Source organism: Lissotriton helveticus, chromosome 8 (genome assembly GCF_964261635.1).
Source record: "Lissotriton helveticus chromosome 8, aLisHel1.1, whole genome shotgun sequence".
NCBI classification, from domain to species: Eukaryota; Metazoa; Chordata; class Amphibia; order Caudata; family Salamandridae; genus Lissotriton; species Lissotriton helveticus.
The window spans coordinates 346,789,378-346,815,098 of record NC_136069.1 but is presented as its reverse complement, the minus strand read 5'-3'; the positions used below and the strand labels follow the sequence as shown (position 1 = coordinate 346,815,098).

General features: G+C 43.0%; 1 long non-coding RNA gene across 1 annotated transcript in view; it reads left to right on the top strand.

Moving 5' to 3' along the window:
- LOC144772673 (uncharacterized) overlaps window positions 1–25,395 on the top strand; it is a 62,658-nt gene extending 37,263 nt beyond the window's left edge. Inside the window, exons 2-4 of the long non-coding RNA XR_013599821.1 lie at window positions 1,846–1,921; window positions 24,639–24,756; window positions 25,058–25,395. This is a non-coding gene — a long non-coding RNA (uncharacterized LOC144772673). The remainder of the gene's footprint in view (window positions 1–1,845; window positions 1,922–24,638; window positions 24,757–25,057) is intronic.
- Window positions 25,396–25,721: the final 326 nt, after the last annotated feature.

The window sequence follows — 25,721 nt, the reverse complement described above, 5'->3', positions numbered from 1 at the left end:
CATCTATATACTTTCAATGTACTTATGGATCTATATATATATATCACGTTCTTCTAATTTAGAATTTCCAATGCACTACCCTATTTCTCAGCCTATACTTGTCTCAATATATATTCTAGTCCAACTTTCTGACTCATCTCAAACTTCTTTCTACTACTCTTTCCAATTCACTACCCTATCTCTCACCCTATATATCTATCATTATATCCTCTACACTCACTCGCTCATTTATCCCCAAAATATCCCCAAAATAACCCTTTCTTGACTCTCTCCTACTCTACCCCTCCTTGTATCATCTGTCACCTCTTTTACTATACCGATCCCCCAAAACCAACCTTTCTAAACTCTTCCCTCTGACTCTTCCCCTCCAAAAACCCTTTTCACTCATCCAAAAGCCTCCTCCTTCTGCTATGAACTGAAAAAAGAAATCCTTCACTCTTTAATCCTTCCACTATCCTTTTCAATCAAAATAACAAACTAGCATGTTCACTTTTCTATTTCCATTTTCCACTATACTAATTCACCACTAATCCTTTATGGGTTCCAGAGTAGCGTGCTACTCGCCAACAAAGTGTTTCAACACCTCATCAGGCTTACAAGCGCTATGTGAATGCAAACCTTTTTTCCTTTTTTACCCCTCCCCAACCCTTCTGAATCCAAATAACTGACATACCCACCACTCAAATTACTTCATATTTCACCATACTAATTCACCACTAATCCTTTATGGGTTTCTGGAATAGCGTGCTACTCACCAAAAAAGCGCTTCAACACCCCATCAGGGGTTAGAAGCGCTAAATAAATACAAACCTTCTTTCCTCTTCTACCCTTCTGAATCCAAATAACTGACTAATATATCCACCACTTAAAATCTACTTGCATGTTTCACTATACTAATTCAACTCTAATCCTCTATGGATGTCAAGGACTACGCTGTCCCCTACCTTGTCTTGCTTGCAATGGCGTAGTAAGATTTCGCAGGGAAGCTAGGGACCAACTTCCCAAATCACTAACTAGTAACTTGGGATGATACTCACTACAAGTTAAAAATTAGAAATAAGGGAGGAGGGCCGGATACTGGACGTGGTTGGATTCTTGCTGTCGACCTGCGAAGCAACAAGTGAAGGTGTTGATCAGAATTTACTGCTTTCTTAAGTTCTAGAGGCTACATGAATTCTTACACAATTAGAGTTCTATTTTAAGTTTGTCATTTTAGCCTACCTGCGAACAGTGGTTGTCTGGCCTACGCCCCAGTATTTCTTGTGTTGATTTTTGATAGATGAATCGTGACGTTCAGGCAAGGCTTATGCTGTGCAGTAATATTCAGCTGAAAAAATAAACAAGTGAGTAAACTCCACTGTCCCTTTAAGTTTGTATTCACCTTATCTCCCTCAACTATCCAATAAAACTTACTTTAGGAAGTGGTGTGACTTTTCATGCGTTCTCTATGCTCCTTGCCTATTTGTAGGAGAAAAGGAAATAAGCCAAAAAACATCCTACTACTAATCCTGATATGCCAGGTTCTAAATTATTCATACAATGATTCTAAATTATTCATAAATGGCACAGTTTGTTTCTTTAAACAGTTTTGTGTGAAAATACACTGTTACATCGTAAGCCTTTTTTTACAAATCTTTTGTACGTCCGATTCTTAGCTTTAGTTGTTAGCGTCAGAAAATGAACCAATAGATTAAAGTCTTAGCATCAGAAAATGAACCATTAGCTTAAAGTCCTTCCTTGTTATTCAGGAGTTCCAAAAATTAGCTCTAGTATCTTGACCTTTCTTGCGAAGGGTGCCTAGAAACGTAAACGTTACTTATCTCCTCTCTTTGTTTCTCATTTCAGGTTCTGCCGTCATGAGAGGAAGAAGAGATCTGATGCTGAGAACCGGAGCCGATGACGATTGCTGAGCGATAATCAGGTAAGTCGAGAGAATCTCCTACTCAGCTCCATCCGGGAAAACAAGCGAAAGGCAAAGCACCTTCCAGAAGGTGGGTGTGGCTTTTATAGCGGGACGGCGCATAATTAGGCACTATCGGCCACATGCATCATTGTAGGTATTTGTGATTCCTAAATTGCGAAAATTAAGGAATCGCAATTTAGAAATCGCAAATACCTATGCATCAAAAATTCGCATACTTTTTGCAATTTCTAATTTTTCCTTATTTGCGATTCCCAATTTTGCGAATCGCAAATAAGGAATCCCTTAACATTAGAGGCTCATAGGAATCAATGGGAAGGCATTCTCATTTTGCGATTCGCCATTAAGGAATCGCAAAATGAGAATGAAATTTCTAGGGTGCAGGGGGGGTCCAAAGGACCCCCCTGCACCCCTGAAATGTAATATACAGTCCATTTTTCACACATACATGCCGAAGGGCATGTATGTGTGTAAAATGAAAGTGTCAAAAATGCACTTTTGTGCACTTTTGAAACTTTTCTTAAATTACCATGAAGGTTGACTTCATGCTAATTTAACACTTCCAATTTGCGAAATCGCAATTTTTTTTTCAATGATGCATTGCATTTAAGAAGTTGCAAAATTGCGATTTCTTAAATGCAATCGCAATTTAAGAAATCGCAAAAAATTGCGATTTCTTAAATTGCGGAAAAAAAAAAAGATGTGATGCATCGGAAAAATTGGATTTGCATTCGCAAACGGCCGATTTTTGCGATTCCCCCCGTTTGCGAATGCAAAAACCAATGATGCATGTGCCCATATGTTCTTTACCAGCAAAGCACCGCAGAGATCAGTAGCGGTGAATCTGGAATACTTATCCGTCTTTGGTGTCACCAACTCTCAAGGTCCCAAAATAAAAATAAATACATACAAATAAATACGTATAACTAAATGCCACGATGATTCCAAAGTCAGTAGGTATATGTAAAATAGCACACCCAGGCACACAAGCTAACTACTGGCACAATTCAGAAGGCAAAACTAACCATAATTAATAATGGTATCCAACTGCTTTAGAGTATAAAGTACATTTTAATTCCATACAATCAGAACATCATTTGATAAAATCATGGTTTCATTAATAAGATTTGATAAAACATCATTGCATTATTGCATATGTATACATAGATAAAAAAGAAAAAATATAATATAAATAATGGATGGTTTCCTGTCAACGCGTTTCGACATGTAGACTGTGTCTTCATCAGGACTTTACCATCATGGTACTGTGAAAGAAATTGTAAACTCACTTTACTGTTTGTTCTCTTTATACTAAGACAGTTGACAAAAGTTTGATACAGTGACAGGTTTCTGACGCCAGTAAATGATTCAAATTACATGATGTACCGCCTAATGCTCCATTGCACATAATAGTGCCGAGAACGTGTATATTATTACATGAATAGAGACAGTGGAAACACATCAATATATTAGTTCCCTGTTGTCACAGTTCAGTTAATGATAATTGTATGACTATTTTTATATCGATACAAAGAAGGATTAGCATTTCATGTGCATTCATTTTTATTGAGCGGTGTACCTTATAGACAGAGGATAACATATTATTTCAGAGAGATAAAAAGAAAAAAGAAAGGCCAGGAGGGAATAGGGACTTTACAGGGTATCTAAGGAAAAAGATTCATAGTTTCTATCGAGTACTTCTTTGGTCTCTATTTGTAACGGGTGAGGGTGTTATTTCCATAACATGCTTGGGTTCTTTTATGTCCGAACTCTACTGTTACACAGATTATAGAACTCACTACCTGTCTGAGGAAGTTCAGATAGATTTTCTTTCACGGGACCCTGCGGGTTCTATGCTGCGCCTGGTGTAGGTAGATGACCGTCTGTAAGCAAAGATATAGTAGTTTTAGAGGGCCTATTTATAGATACTCCTTTTTGTGATCGAGCACGATTTTTCAGACTTCTTACCTCTTAAGCCTTATAAAGTGTGTTGATACGATCTCATGGACATTAATATGTTCCTATTGGGTTTACCGGCTCTCTGTAATGCAAAAGTTGCTTTGTTTTAATATTGATCTTAGACGGTATTTCGCTACGGCATTATAGTAGTTTCGGATATTGCATTTCTCACCTTTTCAGAATGTGTACGATGTCTTACGGGGCTGCGAATCTATTTCTGAGTCAAACGGCACGATTTATGTACATGGATGGACGAATACCTGTAAAATAGAGGGTCGTCCATGAAAATGTGTTTCCCTGTTAATTCTCATGGTGGACACTCCATTTAGTGTGCATTGGTTGACTTAACTAATACTCGACCAGATTTATAGCTTTGTGGTGCCTAATAGTTAATTACTTGCTCTTACCTATGGCGCGCAGCCTCGCATCGTAATGGTCATATGTTCTTTCCGTGGGAGTGTCAGATAGTAGTTAAAAACTTGCAGTTTATCGATAGCGGGTGAAGGGACGGTATGGAAGTAGAATGTTTTTTTTGTGTCTTCTCTTTCCGCCAAAACGGGCGTCCCGTCTATCTAGGTTTAAAGAGACCGTGTTTATTAGTGTGAGTCTATCTTCGTTAACTAACTAACGTTAAATTTCGGTGCTGTCTTACCGGTAACAGATAGTTAGGCGGCCTCTCGTGTAAACTTCATTCAGTGTTTCGGTCTGCCAGGAAGGAACCTCGCGCTGTCGTTTAGGTTGATTTTATATAAGGTGCGTTGTCATTGGTTGAAGCTATTGCCTAGTTTCTTAAAGGCATATGCCGCAATCAACATTGGGTGTCTATTCCAAGATGGCGATTAAAAAGTTACATCACATCTAAGTATTGGGGCGGTAATCTCGGCTACATTGTGGCATTAACGCTCATAGTCTATTCATTATGGATATCTTTATATTCTTGTTCTTTTGGGTAGATTCGTATTGTGAAAGAACAGGAAGCCGTGCATAATATTACTACGGTCTGTTTATTTAGGAGTTTGAGGGTGAACCGCAGTATAGTGTACGCCATTGCATTAAATAAAGAGACAATAGTGTGCTGATGTAAATCAACCATTTATAGTTGGAATAGGTGGCAAGGGTTGCTTATACCTATTGGCATTCAGTACAGCATGGTGTATAATGGGGTCTATTTTCTGTTCAGTATTAGACATATTTTGAATTTTCCCTATAGGATCGCATTCTCCCACGGTAAATCGTTGTTTAAACCATGGGTAAAAGTCTTTAATGAAAAAATCCAGAATACTTCTTTCTTTTTTCTTATCTTGTCACCTCCGTTGTTATTGGGTGTGTGGATCTTTTCCAAGATGCGCCATCTGATATCAGATGGAGCATGTTGAAATTCCAAAAAGTGGCTTACTAATGGAGCTGCGAGCTTGCGAGTTTTAATAGCGGATCTGTGCTCTGTAAGGCGAGTTTTTATTGCTCGAGAGGTTTCGACTACGTAGCCCATGTTACATGGGCATAAGATCAGGTATATTACGTTGCATGTGTTGCATGTCCAGAGCTCCTTCGCTTGTATTTTAAATTCATTGAGAGTGTATGTCTCTCCTGGTATAATGCCATCACATGACTGACATGCACCACATCTAGAGGTGCCCTTGATTGCATTAGTACCCTGTATGGATTTCTGTATAAAGGGGGCTTTTTCAGTTGTTCCAGTGAACCGTGATCTTACTACTAGATCTTTTAAGTTTTTGTTGCGGCGGTATGCAAACATAGGTTTTTTGAGTTTGGGTTTTGATGGTTCTATATTTAATAAATGCCAATTGGCATTGATAGTCTGTCTGATTGTGGCGTTTAATGTGGAATGCTTTGTGATGCATACCAGTTTCGGTTCCTGTACTGCTTTGTCTGACTTAAGTAGGGCATCTCGGTCGTAAAATCGAGCTCTTTTAAATGCTTCTCGAACAAGGCGATGTGGGTATCCTCTTTCGAGGAATTTTTGTTTCATTCTTATGGATTGAAAGTCATAATCTTTAATATTTGTGCAATTTCTCCTTACTCTAAGAAATTGCGAAAAAGGGATGCCATCTTTTTGGTTCCTCGGGTAATAACTTGAGAAGTGAAGAGTGTGTTTCTCGCTGTAGGCTTTGTGTATAGATCTACCTCCAATTTGTTCGACTCATTTCTGATGTATATATCTAAAAACTCCACTTGTGTCGCATTGATGTGTGCAGTAAAGCGAAGATTGCTGTCTGCAAGGTTAATCCACTCCAGAAATTCTTGTAGTGTCTGTTCCCCATTGGTCCAGATGAAAAAAAATATCATCAATAAACCGGTACCAATGGGAAACAGACTCAAAGAATGGGGCCATTTCATTGTGTATATGGCGTGATTCAAAGAGGGCCATATATATATTAGCTATAGACGGAGCCATGGCTGCCCCCATGCTGACGCCTTTTGTTTGTTGATACATATGGTCTCCAAATTGAAAGACATTTTCCTTGAGTACTATTGTGAGGCATTCAGAGATGAATTGCTTGTTGCATGGTATTTGATGCAAGTCTATGAACCACATAGTGGCCTCTATTGCTCCTTTCTGGGGGATGTTGCTGTATAATGCTTCAACATCAAGCGTAACCAATAGGTCATTATTTCCATTGAAAGGTAAATGTTCAACCTTTGAAATAATTGCCCCAGTATCTTTAATATATGAGGGGGTCAGTGGAATATATGGCCTAAGAATATTGTCCAGATATTTTGATAGGGCCTCTGTGGGGGTGCCTATAGTGGAGACAATTGGGCGGTATGGTGGATTTTGCTGATTTTGTGCATTTTTGGCACCCCGTAAATGCACGCTATCTTTCTTTGTGATTTATTTAAGAATTCATACTCCTTCTTATTGATTATCTTTTCATCTAGAGCTTTTGTTGTAATTTGTTGAATCTTTTTAATTACTCTATCTGTGGGGTTGCTGGTGACTTTTTTGTAGAAAAGGAGATCATTCAGCATATTTAACATATTGGTCTCATAGGTGGTAGAGTCAATGAGAACAATCCCGCCTCCCTTATCGCTACTTTTGACGACAATGGATTTGTTATCTTTTAAATTATCTAAAGATATGTGTTCCTCTTTAGAGATGTTATATCTGGGTTTGGGTATATATCTTAGGGCTTGTTCCAATTTAGTTAGGACATCTTTTTCAAATATTGCCATCTCTGGACCAATTTGATCCAATGTGGGGGTAAACGTGGATGGTAAGGCTATGATGTTATTGGTTCTGGTGTCTTGGTTTATGTCTGCTTTGTCCATGAAGAACTTTTGCAGTCTTATCTTCCTAAAGAAGGAATGCAAGTCTTGATGTAATTCAAACAAATCCACGTTGGAATGGGGAACAAATGTTAATCCTTTTGCTAGTAGGGATACATCAGCTGTATCCAAGTTGTAATTCGCAAGGTTAAAAATAGGCATTACATCCATTGTTTCTGATATTGCTTGTGTTGAGTTCCTCCTCCAAAGCCCAGACACTGCAGGAACGAAGAATGGCCCGATCCACTACCCTTGCCCATAAGCTGCTCACTAAATATCATACAATGAGTCAGCAGAGGGACAATAGACAGGGGGCGGGAAAGAGGAACAGACAAATAAGGGACACCGGGACCGCTTCCTTCAAGTCTTGTAAGAACAGGGGATTTCTGCCTCCACGTTTCTGTACCTACAAAATAAGTCATACATTACACACTATTATACTTCCTTCGACCGCCCCCATAGCACCCCGCAAGTCCAATTCATGACCATGCCCGGTAATACACAGAAAAAACCTCCTTACCCGTAGATGATACCGCAGGAGTCTTGTGGAGGAATCCAGCGCTGTATATCAACAAAGGGCAATCCAAGGGGGGAAATGACAGGGTTTTAAAGGCTTTTCCTTTATTTTACAGCCTTTGATAAAGGGGGGAAAAGTCGTTTCTGCGACAGAAAAAAACCCCTTTAGTTCCTCAGTAACCGGGTGAATGATTGGGGAAGTATCCGGCACGAACATTCAACGAATACGGCTTCCGCTGCTGCCTCGGCTCGCTCCGTAAGCGTCTGAATTTCGCTCCGCCCAGCACAACGAAGCGAAAGGTAGCACAGAAAGCGGAAATGCGTCTCACGTAAGAGTCGAAGTTCGTCAAACTACAAGTCACTACAGACAAAGATCCAGCCGGACTGCTACTGTTCGTCCAGTAAAGAGGGCGCTGGAGCCCCAGCCACCCATTAACCCCTCTGGGCTATAACTCCAAAGGATTACAAAAAGAAGGGGCAAAACCAAAGGAAACAAAGGAAGAAAAACGGCTTCAGGGAAACAACAACAGGGAAAACGAGAACAAGAAAGGAAAGGGCAAGAAGTTCCAAAGCCTGTGCCTACGTGCCCGTAAGCACAGCAACAGCACAAGGAATAAGTAATTAACCAGAGCCCAGGACCAGGAACCAAACAATTAGATACCAAGCAACGTGGGAAGGGAGAGTCCAGCTTTTAACTCCCACAGGTAGGTCACGTGATCACACAGACATGGTCATGAATAGAGGACTAGGCTTGATCCCTAACAGTACCCCCCCCCCAACAAGCCTCCCCACCGGGCGGGGCTTAGTGGGATGGTGGCGATGAAACAGCCGAACCAACCGGGGAGCATGAACCCCCCCGGCAGGCTCCCAGCTTCGGTCCTCCGGGGTATAGCCCTTCCAGTCAACCAGATAAAACAGGCGACCTCTCCTACGTCTAGAATCCAGTATAGCCTGAACCTCAAATTCCTCCCGACCATCCACTAACAAAGGGGGCGGGAGAGGCAAAACCTGGGCAGAGGGCACATAGGGCTTCAGTAAAGATGTGTGAAACACAGGGTGAACCCGATATTCATTGGGCAGGTCAAGTTTCATAGCCACAGGATTGATAACTCGCACAATCGGGAAGGGACCCACATATGTAGGCTGCAATTTACGGGACCCACCCAGTCTGAGGTTCCTAGTGGCCAACCATACCCGCTCACCCACATGATAGGAAGGAGCAGGTGCCCTGTGTTTATAAGCCTGCTCTTTCATACTAGCCTTAGCCGCTAGCAACTGCACCCGGGCAACACCCCAAATATCACTCAACCGCTTACACACATCATCTATGGCTGGTACTCGCCCCGTAGGTTGGATAGCCAATGCCCTAGGATGGTAGCCCAGCGAGCAAAAGAAAGGAGTCATACCCAAAGCGGAATGCAAGCTATTGTTGTACGCAAACTCCGCTATGGGCAGAGCCGTCACCCAATCGCACGCCATGGAAGACACTAGACACCTAAGATACTGCTCCATAGTTTGATTGGTGCGCTCTGTCTGCCCGTCTGATTGCGGATGATAGGCAGACGACAACTTGATCTCCACCCTAAGCACTGAGCACAACTCAGTCCAAAAGTGGGATACAAACTGTGCCCCCCGGTCTGTCACTACTGCAGAAGGCAACCCATGAATCCGCACAATAGAGGACATAAAGACCAAGGCCATTTCTCTGGCAGTAGGGATCTTGGATAGCGGAATGAAATGTGCCATTTTTGTAAACAAATCACCTACCACAAGAATGGCAGTGAAACCGGAAACAGATGGAAGCACGGTCACAAAATCCATACTGATGGAATGCCAGGGAGCAGGAGGGACCTCCAAGGGCTGCAACAGACCAGACGGTTTACAGTGAGTGGGCTTACTGGTGGCGCAAACCGGGCAAGCAGCCACATAACCCTGAATGTCCCGAGCCAATGTTTTCCACCAAAACCACCGCAAACACATCTCCTTTGTTTTCTGCACCCCAGGATGTGCCGCTAATGCCGAAGAATGACACCATTCCAGAACCATTTCTCTCAATGTAGGGGGAACAAACAACCGACCCTCATGATACAGTAACCCATCCTGGACCAAAACCTGGGGCAATGACAACCATGGGGCCAAATCCAACCGACGCAACTGTTCTTTCACCAAGGATGGAAAATCCTCCATAGCTACCACCCCAATGATCCTGTTACCCTCAATCATGGGTCTGTCTTCCTTCCCCTGTCCCAATTCCCTGGGATCTACATGAATCCGGGAGAGTGCATCAGATTTAATCTGCTGTGCTGCAGGTCTATATGTGATAACGAAATCAAATTCGTTAAAAAAAAGAACCCAACGCATCTGGCGTGGTGTCAAAGCACGGGCTGAACGAAAAAACTCCAGGTTTTTATGGTCGGTCTATATCGTGATGGTGTGCCGAGCTCCCCATAAATAATGCCGCCATTCCTCAAAAGACAACTTAACTGCCAACAACTCTCTCTCGGCCACAGTATAATTACGCTCTGCTGGCAACAGGGTCTTAGAAAAAAAGGCTATGGCGTGCATACAACCGGTCTCTATGTCCCTTTGGGACAACACCCCACCCACAGCACACAAGGAGGCATCCGTCTCAACAAAAAAAGGCAGAGCAGGATCAGGATGTACCAATACAGACGCAGAAGTAAACTTCCCCAATAACCGCTGAAAAGCGTCCTGAGTCTCAGCGTGTGGTAAATAAAAATATTACCCTGGCATAATTTCTAGGCATTAACAATTAGCATGTATCAAATGAGAGGCAGAGAGTCCGTGGTGTCCAAGTTAAAAGGGCTTTATTCCAATAACTCGAGTTAAGGGAGAATCTGTTCCATCACCACTGAGGTTCAGGAAGGGTCTTCTAACATTTAATAACAATGAACAACATATATACATTTTGTCTTGTACATAGGGCGTAGGAAGGAACGCAGAGCAGAGAAAGAAACAGATAAGAGCATGTGGGAGTACATGTGGGTGTACACTTTATGAGTCATAGGTAGGTGATAGGTAGGTGTCATAGGTGGGTGGTACACAGAGGAGGAGTTTGCATGACCAGCTGGAACTTTGCCCTACTTGTGTGCAACTTGGTCATGACGTGCAATTGACGTGTAGCTGGGAGGAGAGCTGACTTTAAGTCTAGTAGAGAAGCCTTCAGTGTCAGGGCGACCAGCACGTCTTGTACTATCTGATATCTTGATATCGGGGATGTATTATCTGAAGCAAAAGTTGCTTGTCACTAGGAATCAGAAAAAGCATATATTTCTTCGTTCATTGCGTGGGGGCTGTGAGCAAGCACTGTGATTTCATTTAAACGGAGACAGGAAAGCTAGGCCCTATCTTTACAGACGGGTTCTGTTTACTTTTTTCACCGGGCATGCAGATAACTGTTAAGCAAAATATACTGTCTTGGCAACCCTTGCTGGATTTCTTTCGGCTGAGCTAGAAGCATGCGAGGTCAGAGATACGTAACTGCAGCCTTCAGTGTGTCAGGAGTCATGAAAAACCCTTATTTCAGAAAGTGGTTCATTACGATATTTATTTAAAAGTGCACAATGCAAATACATGGGCCTTATGCTAACTTAACATTTCTTACATGGGAGACTTGATGACAGGCACCTTAATGCAGGACGTGATTGCAGAGGCCTTGTGATTCAGGCCACTGAGAGAAATATGCATGGGTGACATGCACATACATGTAACATAGGGTACACGCAGGGGACATATTGGTCAGGCAAAATATCATTTTCCTCATTCCCTCCTTGTCCCCTACGTAACCCTTTAGGATACATCTATATTCATGAGACCGTATAGTTGATCATACAGCATCATTTGTTCATCTTTGATCCTTTGTATACTTGGATGTGGAACACATGCTGTTGCACACAGGCCGCAAATGGCCGGGCCACACTGCAGACAGAGACAGCAACCAAATATCATAAGTAGGATCATTCCTAGGAAGGACAACACTTTCCATCCCCAAGCAGATATCACACCCCAGAGCCAACTGGACCAAGTCCATGTGCCTGGGTCTTGATGTATGTCATGAGCAATCTTGTGGAGCCTTGTTATCGCTGCATACACAGATGGCGCGTTATTTGGGATGAGAACGCAACAACTAGATCGGATCGCGCTACAAGCTCCGCCCCTATCCGCCAAGATGACGTCTAGAACGAGGCGATGTTGAAGAACAACAAGTCTCATAGCAGACTGTTCCTGGGTCAAGTTCGCCAGGGCAGATGCAGTCACATTCACTACTGCTTCAAGAGTCCTTGTTAACTTGCGTATCAGTTTACTGTTTTGGACGGGACCTATGAAGAAAAAGAATCCTTTGTTGAAATCTGTATATTGCTCCCAAGCTGTTTCAGTCTGATCAATCCCTGAGGCATCTGTCTCTCTCCTTACTCTAACATGTTCTAGTCGTGAATCTCTATGATAATGGGATGGGGCCAAGAATACAGGTGGCAATAAGAATGCTATATAACAAGTCCCACCCCAGTCTAAGGGCAGATGTACATAGGCTGTCTGACCGCAAATGAAATAGGTATGGCGTGATGTTTTGAAAGAAGAAAGTCCTTCATCATTAAACTCTACTACAACTTTACACTCGCTGTGTCCCATATGTACTGAACCTTTCTTTCTAACACATAAATCACCTTTTGCTGGTAGAACTGAAATAAACGGTGGACCTGTATTTTGCTTGGGCTGAACATTTAACATTATAAAATTAACGGATGCATTTCCCTGCTCGTACTCTTCATTCTCTAGATCGGTTCCCTTCCTTTGGGGGAATCCGTCTTTGTCTGGAAAACATGCTTCATTCATTACTTTATTCAGGTTTCCATATATCCAGCCACCTGGATAAGCTATGTACTTTCTATCTATTGAGGTCATTAAGGCAAACCATGCTCCACATGAACCATTGTGTGAGAACGGTAGAGGATAGAAGGGCAGAACTCCCTTCGCTTTTTGATAAGGTGGCAGTTGGCCACATACCCAGCAATCAGTCGCATTGCTGGTCTGATGAGAATGGTGTAACATTCGAATAAAAGTATTGTTACGCAATGCAAGTCGATATGACAATTCATGAGGTGGCAGGTCACTGAATGTATGCTCTATGGTGCTGTTACTGGAAGAGTGTATATGTGAGGAAATAGGAAAGAAAACATAACATAAAACAATGCACAGAATAAAAAGAATGATCAAAGTAACTATACATCTACTGCGTAATAACTTGCAGTACTTTTCTCTCATTTTGCTCTTCTTACTATTCTCGTATGTGATCTTATACATGTCAGAAATCTAGTCTAACCGATTCACCACCGAGTGGACTTAGACAATTAAACTACGTCTGACTTACTAGATCTTAACTTAGATTTATACTCCTGCTGTGGAGTCTTTTCTAGTAAAAGCGGCGCAGGCGGCGCAAGCGGCGCAAAGTCTGTATTTTTCAAAGTTCCAGATTGTCCAAAGTGTCTCTTGCAGTGTGGCGTGAAGTTTCCCTTGCGTCCTTCGACTTTCAGCGCGGTCCTCGTGGTCAGTAGCACCAACTTCGGCGTCTTCCAACGTGGCTCAAGGGGGCTTGATCGATCAAAGTTCCGGACAAGAATATAGTCTCCTGGTGCTATGGCATGCTCCTTGACCTGGGTGTTGTCAGGAAAGGCGGCAGCAACCTGTGAACGACAAGAGAGTAGTGCAGACATCAAGGAAGCCAGGTAATCTGTCAGCATGTTACTTTCAACATCAGTTATATTTTTTGGCATAGGCGTACCCCACATATTTGGCGGTCTACCGAAGACTACTTCATACGGGGATAGGCCTGTTCTGGAATGAGCTACCATGCGCATGTAAAAGAGGGCAACCGGTAAAGCTACCTTCCAATCCACGCCTTTTTCTGCACATATCTTAGCAAGTTTTGTTTTGATTGTCTGATTATGTCTTTCTACAAGGCCTGCTGCTTCTGGGTGTCTTACACAATGGAATTTCCAAGTATATCCTAACAGAAGAGACACTTGTTTCATTAATTCAGAGAAAAATGGCTGACCATTGTCTGAGTAGATGAAAGAATTCGCGCACCAATTGCCTGGCAGTTGTCACAGCAGTATAATCTGGAACTGGATATGCTTCTGTCCATCTAGATAGTGCACACACAACTACCAAGACATACTTGTAACCTCTACATCTGTTCATTTGGATATAATCCATCTGGAGGACCTCAAAAGGGTGGTCAGGAGGATGAAATCCGCCTTGTTCCACCGGAATGCCTTTACCTGGATTGAACTGGCAACAGATCATACATGTTCGTACTTTCTGTAAGCTGTCTATCATTGCCTTTTCTCCCAAGTGTGCTGGACTATGTGCTGTGTTTATGATTACTTGTACCATAGAATCTGGAAGAAACCATGTACCTTTTCCCTTAGTCATCCAACCTTGTTCAGTCTGGACCCCTCCTTGTTCAGTCCATTTCTTTATCTCATCTGCAGTGGCATGTGTCTGTATGTCGAGTACATCTTGAGTGGGATCCCTGACTGTCATACATGTTGTCAGTAATGGTACCTCTGTCCTTGTCGTGTCTGTTGGTGTCTGGGCTGTAAGTTTAGCTGTTCGGTCTGCCAGGTCATTACCCTGGGAAAGGGTGTCTGTAACTTTGGTGTGAGCTTTGCACTTCAGGATAGAAATAGCTGTAGGTAAATGTATTGCTTCTAACAAGGCTTGAATAAGCGGGCCGTGCTGAATCTTGGTCCCATGGGAGGTCAAGAAACCTCTTTCCCTCCAAAGTACCCCGAAATCATGAACTACGCCAAAGGCATATTGTGAATCGGTATAAATGTTTACTTTCAAGTGCTTAGCTCTTATGCAGGCTTGTGTCAGAGCGATGAGCTCTGCTGCTTGTGCTGATAGTGTGTCTATTTTCTGTGTCTCTATGACTTTAGTAGCAGTGGTCACGGCATATGCTGCTACTAACTCTCCTGCACTCGTTCTCATGCATGATCCATATACATAGAGCGTTAAGTCTGGGTCTTGGAAGTGCAATATCTGTCAGGTCTTGTCTTGGTTTTGTCACTGTATTCATTACTTCCACACAGTCATGTGGTGGTGCATTTACTGTACTTGAGGGCAAAAGTGTTGCAGGGTTTAGAATATTACAACGTCTGATCTCTATGTGTGGTTGAAATAATGTCAGTTCATATCCTGTCAGTCTTGCTACAGTCAAATGTTGTGTCTGTGTCCTGTTTAAGAGAACTTCCACTGCATGTGGTACACTTAAAAAATAAAAACTGGCGCTTGACATAATGCTCTTTTTAATTCCTCAAATGCCAAGGTGTGTTCTTGTGTCCAAGGGAGGACAGTCGAAGTGGCTGCCTCCTGTGTTGTCAATTGTATGAGTGGTTTGGCTAGATAGGCATACTGGGGAATCCATTGCCTACAGTATGAAGTGAGGCCAATGAATGCACGTACTTCTTTTTGTGTCTTGGGCTGTGAAAGGCTAGAAATTAACTGAATGAAAGGCTTGTGTTAGCTGTCTACCCTCCTTGGAAAGTAAGTGTCCAAGGTACACCACTTGCTTTTCACAGAATTGCAACTTGGAAGGGGACACCTTGTGCCCCTTGTCAGCCAGAACAGTATAACTGTCAGTGATGCATTTGCGCATTCTGGTTCTGAACGTGCTGTAATTAGGATGTCATCTACGTACCGTAGTAGGGCAGTGTTGGGAGGCATATAAATACTGTCTGCGTAATGAGACTGAGCGTGTGTGAGACCGCACTACAGGACGCACGGCTCTAACTGAGTGAGCTGCAGAGCGGGGGGGGCGAGACTGATGCACCTCACACAGGGCTCTAACTGAGACTGAGCTCCAGGGCTGAAGGGTGTGTGAGACTGGGCTGCAGGGCCCTGGCTGTGCATCTTCCCAGCTGTGCATCCAAGGGGCAGGTCCCAGCTGTCTTTTTAATGCCTGACTGTAAATACTAGGGCTCATTGCAAGAGCGAAACTCCTGCCAACTATTCTGTTTACACTACGAGGGAAAAACTATTCGTTGCAAGCATGCCTTATCTGAAGCCATTGAAGCTTTCAGTGCTGGCTGTAAGGAAGAGCAACTTGACCCCCACCTTTTATAAACATTTTCTCTGCGGCTCATCAAGTTTTTTTCTCTCTACACTGCCTTCCCCTTCACCATGATGTCACCCACAGGGCAGTTCCTCCACCCTTTCAAGACTCTGAGAGCTAAGAACAGCTGCCAAGTTACTGACGAGAGACCTTAGTCAAATTGCAAGCATTCTTTATCTGCATGCGAAGGAAGCCTGAGTCAGTTGGAGGACTGCCAATAACTGTCCGCGGAAGAGAATTGGGGAATGGCCAATAATAACAAGACAGACACTGCTCGGTGCTCCAAGAGGGAAAAGCCCTCCCTTCACAAAAGAACTTTCCCTGCGAGTCAGACCACTTCAAGGCCGAAAAACACATTCTCTGTAATTCAAAACATATCTGTACCCAGGCTAGGGAGCTAATCAACATTCTCTAACTTAACTGAAGCAATTTTTAAAACGTGATAAAAAGCATCCTAAAATCAGTAATTAATAAGGACATCTTTTTTTTTGTAACCTAGACACATGCTAGCATTTGAAAATAATTATATCATAAAATATTGTTACTAGCTGCAAAGGAAAAAAAAAGGAAACAGAACAACATGGCTTTTACTTTTTGAAAATAACATGTGAAAACTCCATAATTTTGCATTGCAGAACCAAGATTTTCATAATTAAGTGTGCAAGCTCTTCTATTCTACCTATTAAAAGGGCCAGATTCATCATTTTTCAAAGAACCATGTTTTCTAGTTGAGGTTAAAAAAAACCTAATTGAGTGGATTAACTGTCACACGCTATACTAAAGGGCAGCTTGCATTGGGAAATAATAATGTATATTTTGTAGAACAAATTTTAATTTAAAAAACAACACACGGTTGCATTACACTAATTAAAAGCACATTCTATGATGGGTCTGTTTTATATTTCCTTCTCAACCGTGATAACATTAAAGCACCCTCCGTGCAAACCCTTATCTCAATCTGACTGGTTTATTTACAGCTTACCGACCTCTGAGTCAAAACACATTAAATCAAGTATTCCAAGGCAAACCTACACACATACACGGACGCATTTGAAATAGAATGTTAAATGAACACTTCTTTACTCTCCATGCAAGATGTTACCATTTCAGTCAGCAAACTGACAAAGCACATAGGCAGACCCAGCAACCAATGAAAAAATTAAATCAAACCCTTATTCATCTAAAACACTCACTGACTTTTAGTGTCAGCTCACATAACCATGCATGTGAGCTACACAGCCATGAAATCGTGCCAAAACGCACTTCCAAACTACGCCAAAAATCCCCAAAATTCAGCACATCTGGCCATCCACCTCCTCTACAGCTGATCCAACCCCCGGGCCCCTAGCGCACCTGGAACACCCCCAAAATAATTTCTCAATTTTCAGAAAAACGCCCATTGGATAACATGGCAAATCGCACCTCCGCACAAAACATGCTTTTTCCACCACTTCCACAGCTCAGATCCTTTTTAAATTTGGCATCACAGTAGTCCAAGCGATTCCCTAAATCCTCACCAAAAAGCAACCAAATCCATCCACTGGAACGGGTACGAATTTCCGCTCAAAAACACGCCCCCCGCAAACACCAAAAACGGCCATAAATCGGCCAAATCTCGACCAAAAAACGCCAAAATCCCTCAACACCTTGTTAAACAGCATGTTAAAACAAATACTGCCTTCTCAATACAAGATATTAACTCTTTGGCAGCTGAAGCACAATCATTCCCCAATGACTGCAGTACATGGGAAAGTCATGAACTCATCTCTCCACGTTATCACATAACACGTACGCACATCTTCAAAACGTTTTCTCCAAGCACTTGAAAGAGATCCAGCTCTCTCCTGCCTAACGTAATGATAACAAGCTCTGCACAAACCATAACCACATGGCGCTATTCACAAGCCATATTCACAAGAAACTCAACAAGTTATAATAATGACATGCTCTTCATAAACCATATTTACAAGGAGCTATTTACAAGGAACTCTGATGCTGTCAGCTTCTTTCTACATACTCTACAGGGTACAGGTGGTGGCGTTCGCGACCTACGGGGTGTTTCTGAGGAGGTCACTCTAGCTAGTTCTTTTTCTTTCGCTTTTTCCGCTGCTTGTTTAGTTCTCTCTACTTTGTTCAATTCTTTTTCTGTTCTCCTATGTGACTCTTTGCGCCACAATTCAATGGCATCTTTCTGAGAGGGTCTTGATTTCTTTTTCCATAGCGCTTCCTCTACTCTCATAATGCATTCAGAATCCCATGTTCCCGAGATAGGCCATCTATACTTTTCCTCCAGGTCCTTTGTATAGTCTACCCATAAGTCTAAAAACAAAATGGCGTCTAGCCCGTGCTTATTATACATAAAATGACCAGGTGTGTCTCTAGGCGGGATGTTAAATGACTCTTCTAGTATACCTTTCCTGGTCCCTATCTGACGTAATTTCGAAAACAGTGGCATGTTGAAACCAACACAATGGAAATACAATACACAAAAATAGACTGAAACAATCAACAATCATTCACACTAAAACATCATAACATTAAAACAAACATGATCTAAACCAATACAGAGAACTAAACATGTACTTGAAAAACTATATGCACTGGAATACAGTACAACCATACCGGTCTCAAAAATGAGACACGTCTTGACCGTGCTCGTGTGAACGAACCCGTCTTTACCGTGAACATATGAATGGACACGTCTTTACCGTGCTCATAGAAATGAGACACGTCTTTACCGTGCCCGTGTGAACGGACACGTCTTTACCGTGATCACGTATAACGTGAACCCGTCTTGAACTTTATGCATTCCCCATAGTGGTACTCACTGGGAAGCAGGACTTGAAGGCCTCGGAAACTTGATACTATGCTTCTACTTCTACGCATGCGCCTTGGAACAGGTGGACCTCTGGAAACCTCGGACCTTGCTCTCTCACGGGTTGGGCTCTGGTTGGGATGATCCGCGATCCTCACCGCCTCGTGTGGACGCCTGGTCGCAGTCCGTCTCCTCCGTGGGCCTGAGGGAGTAAGCAGGAAATCCTGCTGCGTGCACTTCGGAGTCCGTCACGGCTGTAGAAGGGGGCAAAAGCTGGACCTACGTCGCCGGCGTGTGGGGAAAGGGATAGTCCTAGTCGGGCGCCAAATTAATGTGGTAAATAAAAATATTACCCTGGCATAATTTCTAGGCATTAACAATTAGCATGTATCAAATGAGAGGCAGAGAGTCCGTGGTGTCCAAGTTAAAAGGGCTTTATTCCAATAACTCGAGTTAAGGGAGAATCTGTTCCATCACCACTGAGGTTCAGGAAGGGTCTTCTAACATTTAATAACAATGAACAACATATATACATTTTGTCTTGTACATAGGGCGTAGGAAGGAACGCAGAGCAGAGAAAGAAACAGATAAGAGCATGTGGGCGTACATGTGGGTGTACACTTTATGAGTCATAGGTAGGTGATAGGTAGGTGTCATAGGTGGGTGGTACACAGAGGAGGAGTTTGCATGACCAGCTGGAACTTTGCCCTACTTGTGTGCAACTTGGTCATGACGTGCAATTGACGTGTAGCTGGGAGGAGAGCTGACTTTAAGTCTAGTAGAGAAGCCTTCAGTGTCAGGGCGACCAGCACGTCTTGTACTATCTGATATCTTGATATCGGGGATGTATTATCTGAAGCAAAAGTTGCTTGTCACTAGGAATCAGAAAAAGCATATATTTCTTCGTTCATTGCGTGGGGGCTGTGAGCAAGCACTGTGATTTCATTTAAACGGAGACAGGAAAGCTAGGCCCTATCTTTACAGACGGGTTCTGTTTACTTTTTTCACCGGGCATGCAGATAACTGTTAAGCAAAATATACTGTCTTGGCAACCCTTGCTGGATTTCTTTCGGCTGAGCTAGAAGCATGCGAGGTCAGAGATACGTAACTGCAGCCTTCAGTGTGTCAGGAGTCATGAAAAACCCTTATTTCAGAAAGTGGTTCATTACGATATTTATTTAAAAGTGCACAATGCAAATACATGGGCCTTATGCTAACTTAACATTTCTTACATGGGAGACTTGATGACAGGCACCTTAATGCAGGACGTGATTGCAGAGGCCTTGTGATTCAGGCCACTGAGAGAAATATGCATGGGTGACATGCACATACATGTAACATAGGGTACACGCAGGGGACATATTGGTCAGGCAAAATATCATTTTCCTCAAGCGGACCAAACAAAAGGAACCCCTTTCCTCAGTAACCGGGTCATAGGTGCCACGATATCGGAAAAATGGGAAATAAACCGCCGATAGAAATTGGCGAACCCCAGAAGGACCTGTATGTGTTTAACCGACGTTGGTATAGGCCAGGTGACAATAGCCGCGATCTTTCTAGGGTCCATCTGAACACCTCCAGCTGAAATAATAAACCCCAAGAACTCCACTGTAGGGGTACTGAACTGACACTTTTCCAGCTTAGCATACAGATGATGATCTTGTAATTTCTGTAGCACTTGTGCCACATGCTCTTGGTGTTCAGCACCGGTCTCCGAGAAGATTAAGATATCATCTAGATAGACGATGACACTTCCATCTACATGCTCCCTGAGAACCTCATTAATGAAGAACTGAAAGGCCGCCGGCGCATTGCAGAGCCCAAACGGCATCACACAATACTCGAATAGGCCATATTTGGTCTTAAACGCCGTCTTCCACTCATCTCCGGGGCGAACACGTACAAGATGGTAAGCACCCGCAAGTCCAATTTGATAAACACCGTTGCCTTGCGGAGTTGGTCCAACAACACGGGGATGAGTGGAAGCGGCTACTTGTTCTTCACCGTTGCCTTATTCAATATTCTATAGTCTACACACGCTCTTAGGGTACCCTCCTTTTTCGGAATGAAAAAGATCGCTGATGAAACTGGTGAACAGGAGGGACGAATGAACCCTAACCTCAACATCTCATCAAGGTATTCCTTGAGATGCAATTCCTCAGGTTCCGAAAGGGCATACACACGACTGCACGGTAATGGTGCGCCAGGTACCAAGTCAATCTTACAGTCGAAAGGTCTATGGGGGGAAGAACCTGTACTCATCAAACACCTCCTTAAATGCCATGTACTGTAAAGGAACAGAACCCACCTCAGTCACCGCACATGACAACGGGGACACCCACTCACTCGCCTCCTTATAACAATGCTTCAAGCAATGGGGGGAGTCCAGGGTCACCAATCGCTGAACCCAATCGATCTTGGGATTGTGCTCCTGAAGCCATGGTACCCCCAACACTAAGCCAAAGGACGGGGCATCTATTAAATCAAAACACACCATCTCAGAGTGTCCATTCTCACACACAAAGCATAAAGGTACAGTCCGCTGAGTGATGGAACCTGATGTTAATTCTATACCGTCAATCGCCCTTACAGGCTCTGGCTGTTCTTTCACACAGCAGGGTATCATCAATTTATCTGCTAACGTGATGTCAAGGAAATTCCCAGTGGCACCAGAATCCAGTAAAACAGACACCGGCACTCTATTATTACCAGAAAGCAATAGATGGGCTGTGATGATAAAATGCCTAGGCACCCTGTCTACAGCTCCTAGTACCTCATACGTCCTCTGTATTCCTTCCCTACGTTCAGGACCTCCATCATGGTAAATACAAGCTACCTTCTTACTATAAGAGGCACCAGAAGGCTTCACTGGACATTCCCTAGCGAAATGGCCACCCTGACCACAATATAGACACAAATTCTGTTCCCTACGTCGTTTCTTTTCATCAAAAGACAACGGGCCTCTGACCCCACCAATTTCCATTGGTTCAGACACATTCTTGGCTTCCACAGCGGTCTTCACCTCAGGTTTAACAAAACCCCCGCGGGACACCTGGAAACGGTTCTTCTCCCCACGTCTCTCAGACAGTCTATGGTTCAATTTGACCACAAGGTCTATGAATGCCGCACAGTCATTCGGGGGATCCACCACCTGCGACACCCCATCCTTAAGATCCTCAGAAAGACCTTGGTAGAACAGAGAAGTTCTTTTATCCATAGGCCAATGGGTTTCGGACACTAGGCGATTAAATGTAGAAATATATGTAAGCAAATCCTGTCTGCCCTGCCGCAACTTTATTAATTCCGCGTCGCTAGCCTGCATAAATGCATGTTTTGCAAACAATCCACGCATTAACTCCTTAAATGCGGGATAATCATACAATACCCGATCGTCACTGTCTATCAGGGGAATAGACCATTGGGCAGCAGTACCAGCCAAATACGAAATCGTGAAAGCTACCTTGGCCGAGTCATCGGGGAAAGCATTAGGCCTACACATAAAATGTAGTTGGCACTGATTCATGAAAGTGCCAAACTTTTCACTATCCCCTGTGAATCTCTCTGGAGGAGCCAAGGGCACAGGAACTGGTGAATTAAAGGTAACGGCTAATGGAACCCCGCTACCAGAACTCTGACCCGTCCCTCCTGCATAGTGAAAGGTTGCGGGCTGCAAAACAGGACCCTGAACCCTATACTGACCCTGTTCGCTACTCTTCATGGCCCCAAGTTCCTGCTTTAACCCTGCGTTTTCTTGTCTTAAGTCCTGTACATGGCTCTGTAAGGCAGCTATAGCACCCATGACATCCTGCATAGTCGGAGCATTAACATCCCCTCCTACAACTCCCATTTGATCGTCCATTCCCGTCCAGGCAGTGTAATAATATACGTGGGCTTGGTATTCTGTTGAGTTCATCCTCCAAAGCCCAGACACTGCAGGAACGAAGAATGGCCCGATCCACTACCCTTGCCCATAAGCTGCTCACTAGATATCATACAATGAGTCAGCAGAGGGACAATAGACAGGGGGCGGGAAAGAGGAACAGACAAGTAAGGGACACCGGGACCGCTTCCTTCAAGTCTTGTAAGAACAGGGGATTTCTGCCTCCACGTTTCTGTACCTACAAAATAAGTCATACATTACACACTATTATACTTCCTTCGACCGCCCCCATAGCACCCCGCAAGTCCATTTCATGACCATGCCCGGTAATACACAGAAAAAACCTCCTTACCCGTAGATGATACAGTAGGAGTCTTGTGGAGGAATCCAGCGCTGTATATCAACAAAGGGCAATCCAAGGGGGGAAATGACAGGGTTTTAAAGGCTTTTCCTTTATTTTACAGCCTTTGATAAAGGGGGAAAAAGTTATTTCTGTGACAGAAAAAAACCCCTTTAGTTCCTCAGTAACCGGGTGAATGATTGGGGAAGTGGGGAAGTATCCGGCACGAACATCCAACGAAGACGGCTTCCGCTGCTGCCTCGGCTCGCTCCGTAAGCGTCTGAATTTTGCTCCGCCCAGCACAACGAAGCGAAAGGTAGCACAGAACGCGGAAATGCGTCTCACGTAAGAGTCGAAGTTCGTCAAACTACAAGTCACTACAGACAAAGATCCAACCGGACTGCTACTGTTCGTCCAGTAAAGAGGGCACTGGAGCCCCAGCCACCCATTAACCCGTCCGGGCTATAACTCCAAAGGATTACAAAAAGAAGGGGCAAAACCAAAGGAAACAAAGGAAGAAAAACGGCTTCAGGGAAACAACAACAGGGAAAACGAGAACAAGAAAGGAAAGGGCAAGAAGTTCCAAAGCCTGTGCCTACGAGCCCGTAAGCACAGCAACAGCACAAGGATTAAGTAATTAACCAGAGCCCAGGACCAGGAACCAAACAATTAGATACCAAGCAACGTGGGAAGGGAGAGTCCAGCTTTTAACTCCCACAGGTAGGTCACGTGATCACACAGACATGGTCATGAAATGAGGACTAGGCACGATCCCTAACAGCTTGCTGCGAGTCTCTAGAAAGTGTTGAGGTTCCGTGGGGTATTGGTGTGTCTGATAATAACCTCGCGACTGGGGTTGGAATCGTACTCTTTGCCGCCCCCGTTTGGTCCCGCGATAGCCCAAAAAAGGTTGGCGTGTATTTCTGCGCCCATTTTGTGGGTTGTAATGACCTTCTTCTTGATAGTTGGAGTCAATATCTGAGTCAGGATCTGAGGAATCTGAAAAAGTGTTTATTTTAGGTTGGTTATAATTTATTCCTCCTTGCTGATAGTCTGTTTTGTAGAAATTGTCTCCAAGATAGGGATAGGTACGCTCTAATGTGTAGAACCTTTTATCCTTTGTGAATTTCTCCTGTTTCCTTTTTGTAAGATACTCCGCAAAGGATAAAATGTCTTTTTTAGGACTTCTAGCTGAATATCAGCGTCCTCTATTATTGTAGATCTTTTTATCTTTTCTTCCAGTTCTTCTATTTCTTTCTTTAGATCCGAGGCTAGCTCCTTGATATAGATATATCCAAAGTCAGTAGGTACATTAGGGTTAAGACAGTATGATGTAATTTACCGAACACACAAACGTATTGAAAGTTAGGAACGGTTTTAACAAGCAATAATATATATCCACAAATACACTAACCTTATGGAGTGCTGGTGCACGGGAAAGGGGTGGGTTTTTTCTCTATCAATAGAAATGCTGATTCCTGTGCCCATATAATGTACACAATCTAGTTTTGGTGCGGTTCATGACAATGGGTCCTGGAGTAGCGTGCTACTCGCCGAAAAAGCGCTTCGAGGCCTTGTCAGGGGTAGTAAGCGATATACAAATGCAATTACAATACAATACAATATTAGGCATTTTGGCCATTTATACACAAGGCCAGATTCGATCTGTCATACAGGTAAGACTAATTATATAAAACTCTAGGAGAGACAGTTTTACCTATATTGAGGGGCAAAGTGTAAATCTAAAAGTACCCCGTATGCTTTTCCTTTCTTTTTTTTTAGAACAGTGAAACTGAATCTTCCCGCTTGGCTGCAAGACTGTGGACTCATTTGATTAAGCCACACTATATTACATTATATTTATTTTTTCAAAATATTTGGATGAACATCACCGATAGTGGTGAGTGTTGTTTTTCCTATACTGAATGAGCATGAACTTTGGTGAATGATTTTGCTTTGTGTGATTGCAGGGATCATATGGATGAGATTAGTAAATAACCCTTATGGAAGTAGTCTTGGGTAACATTAGCCATCAAATGAGATTAAATATCGGATGGATATTTTAACGGGGATATGGTATACTATGTGGTCTTTTTATCTGTCTTTTGCAGAGAAGTTGAGAATATGACAACTTAGGGTGCAATATTTGAAATAGAAGACATAATTAAAAGTTTACTCTTGTATGTTTTCCTTTTCTTTAGATTATTCACACTGTTAGTACACCAATGAGGGAGGAAATAATCCCTTATCCTTTTTGTCCTGAGGAAGGTGGGATTTATTTAGTCACTTCCATCGAAACCCGTTGATTCTAAGTGTTTCTGAAACCGACCACGAGAAATCACTGGACTGAATGGAGTCTCGCATTCACCAGGATATGAACTGATGTAAATAGTCGGATCAGTTTATGCAACAGCACTGTCTGACTGTGCAATAAGGTCTACCTGTTAGGACTTGAGGTCCTCTTTTCTTATATTCTGATGTGAGTTTTTTTAACATTATACACATTGTTTTTTCACATTGTATATTGTTTGTGGTATATGAATTTCATATTATTGAATGTTTTTTAAGGATGCAAATAATGTTTTAATTAAAATCTCTGATGTTATATCTCTAATTTGGTGGCATATTAGTTTGTGGTGCGGGGTCTTATTCCATTTGTATATTTTATGCATGATGAATTGTAATTCTGAGTGAGTTTGTGAACGAGTGTGTTTTAAATTCTGTTTCTAAAGGGAAAACTCGTTACCTCTACTGTTTGGTAGTTCCCTGTTCCCCTTAGTTGTGGGGCCACCTCTCTTGTATAATTACTAGGGAGGAGGTCGGGGCCAGGGCCTCACCTAAGTCTGCCTAGTTGCTATGTGGCCC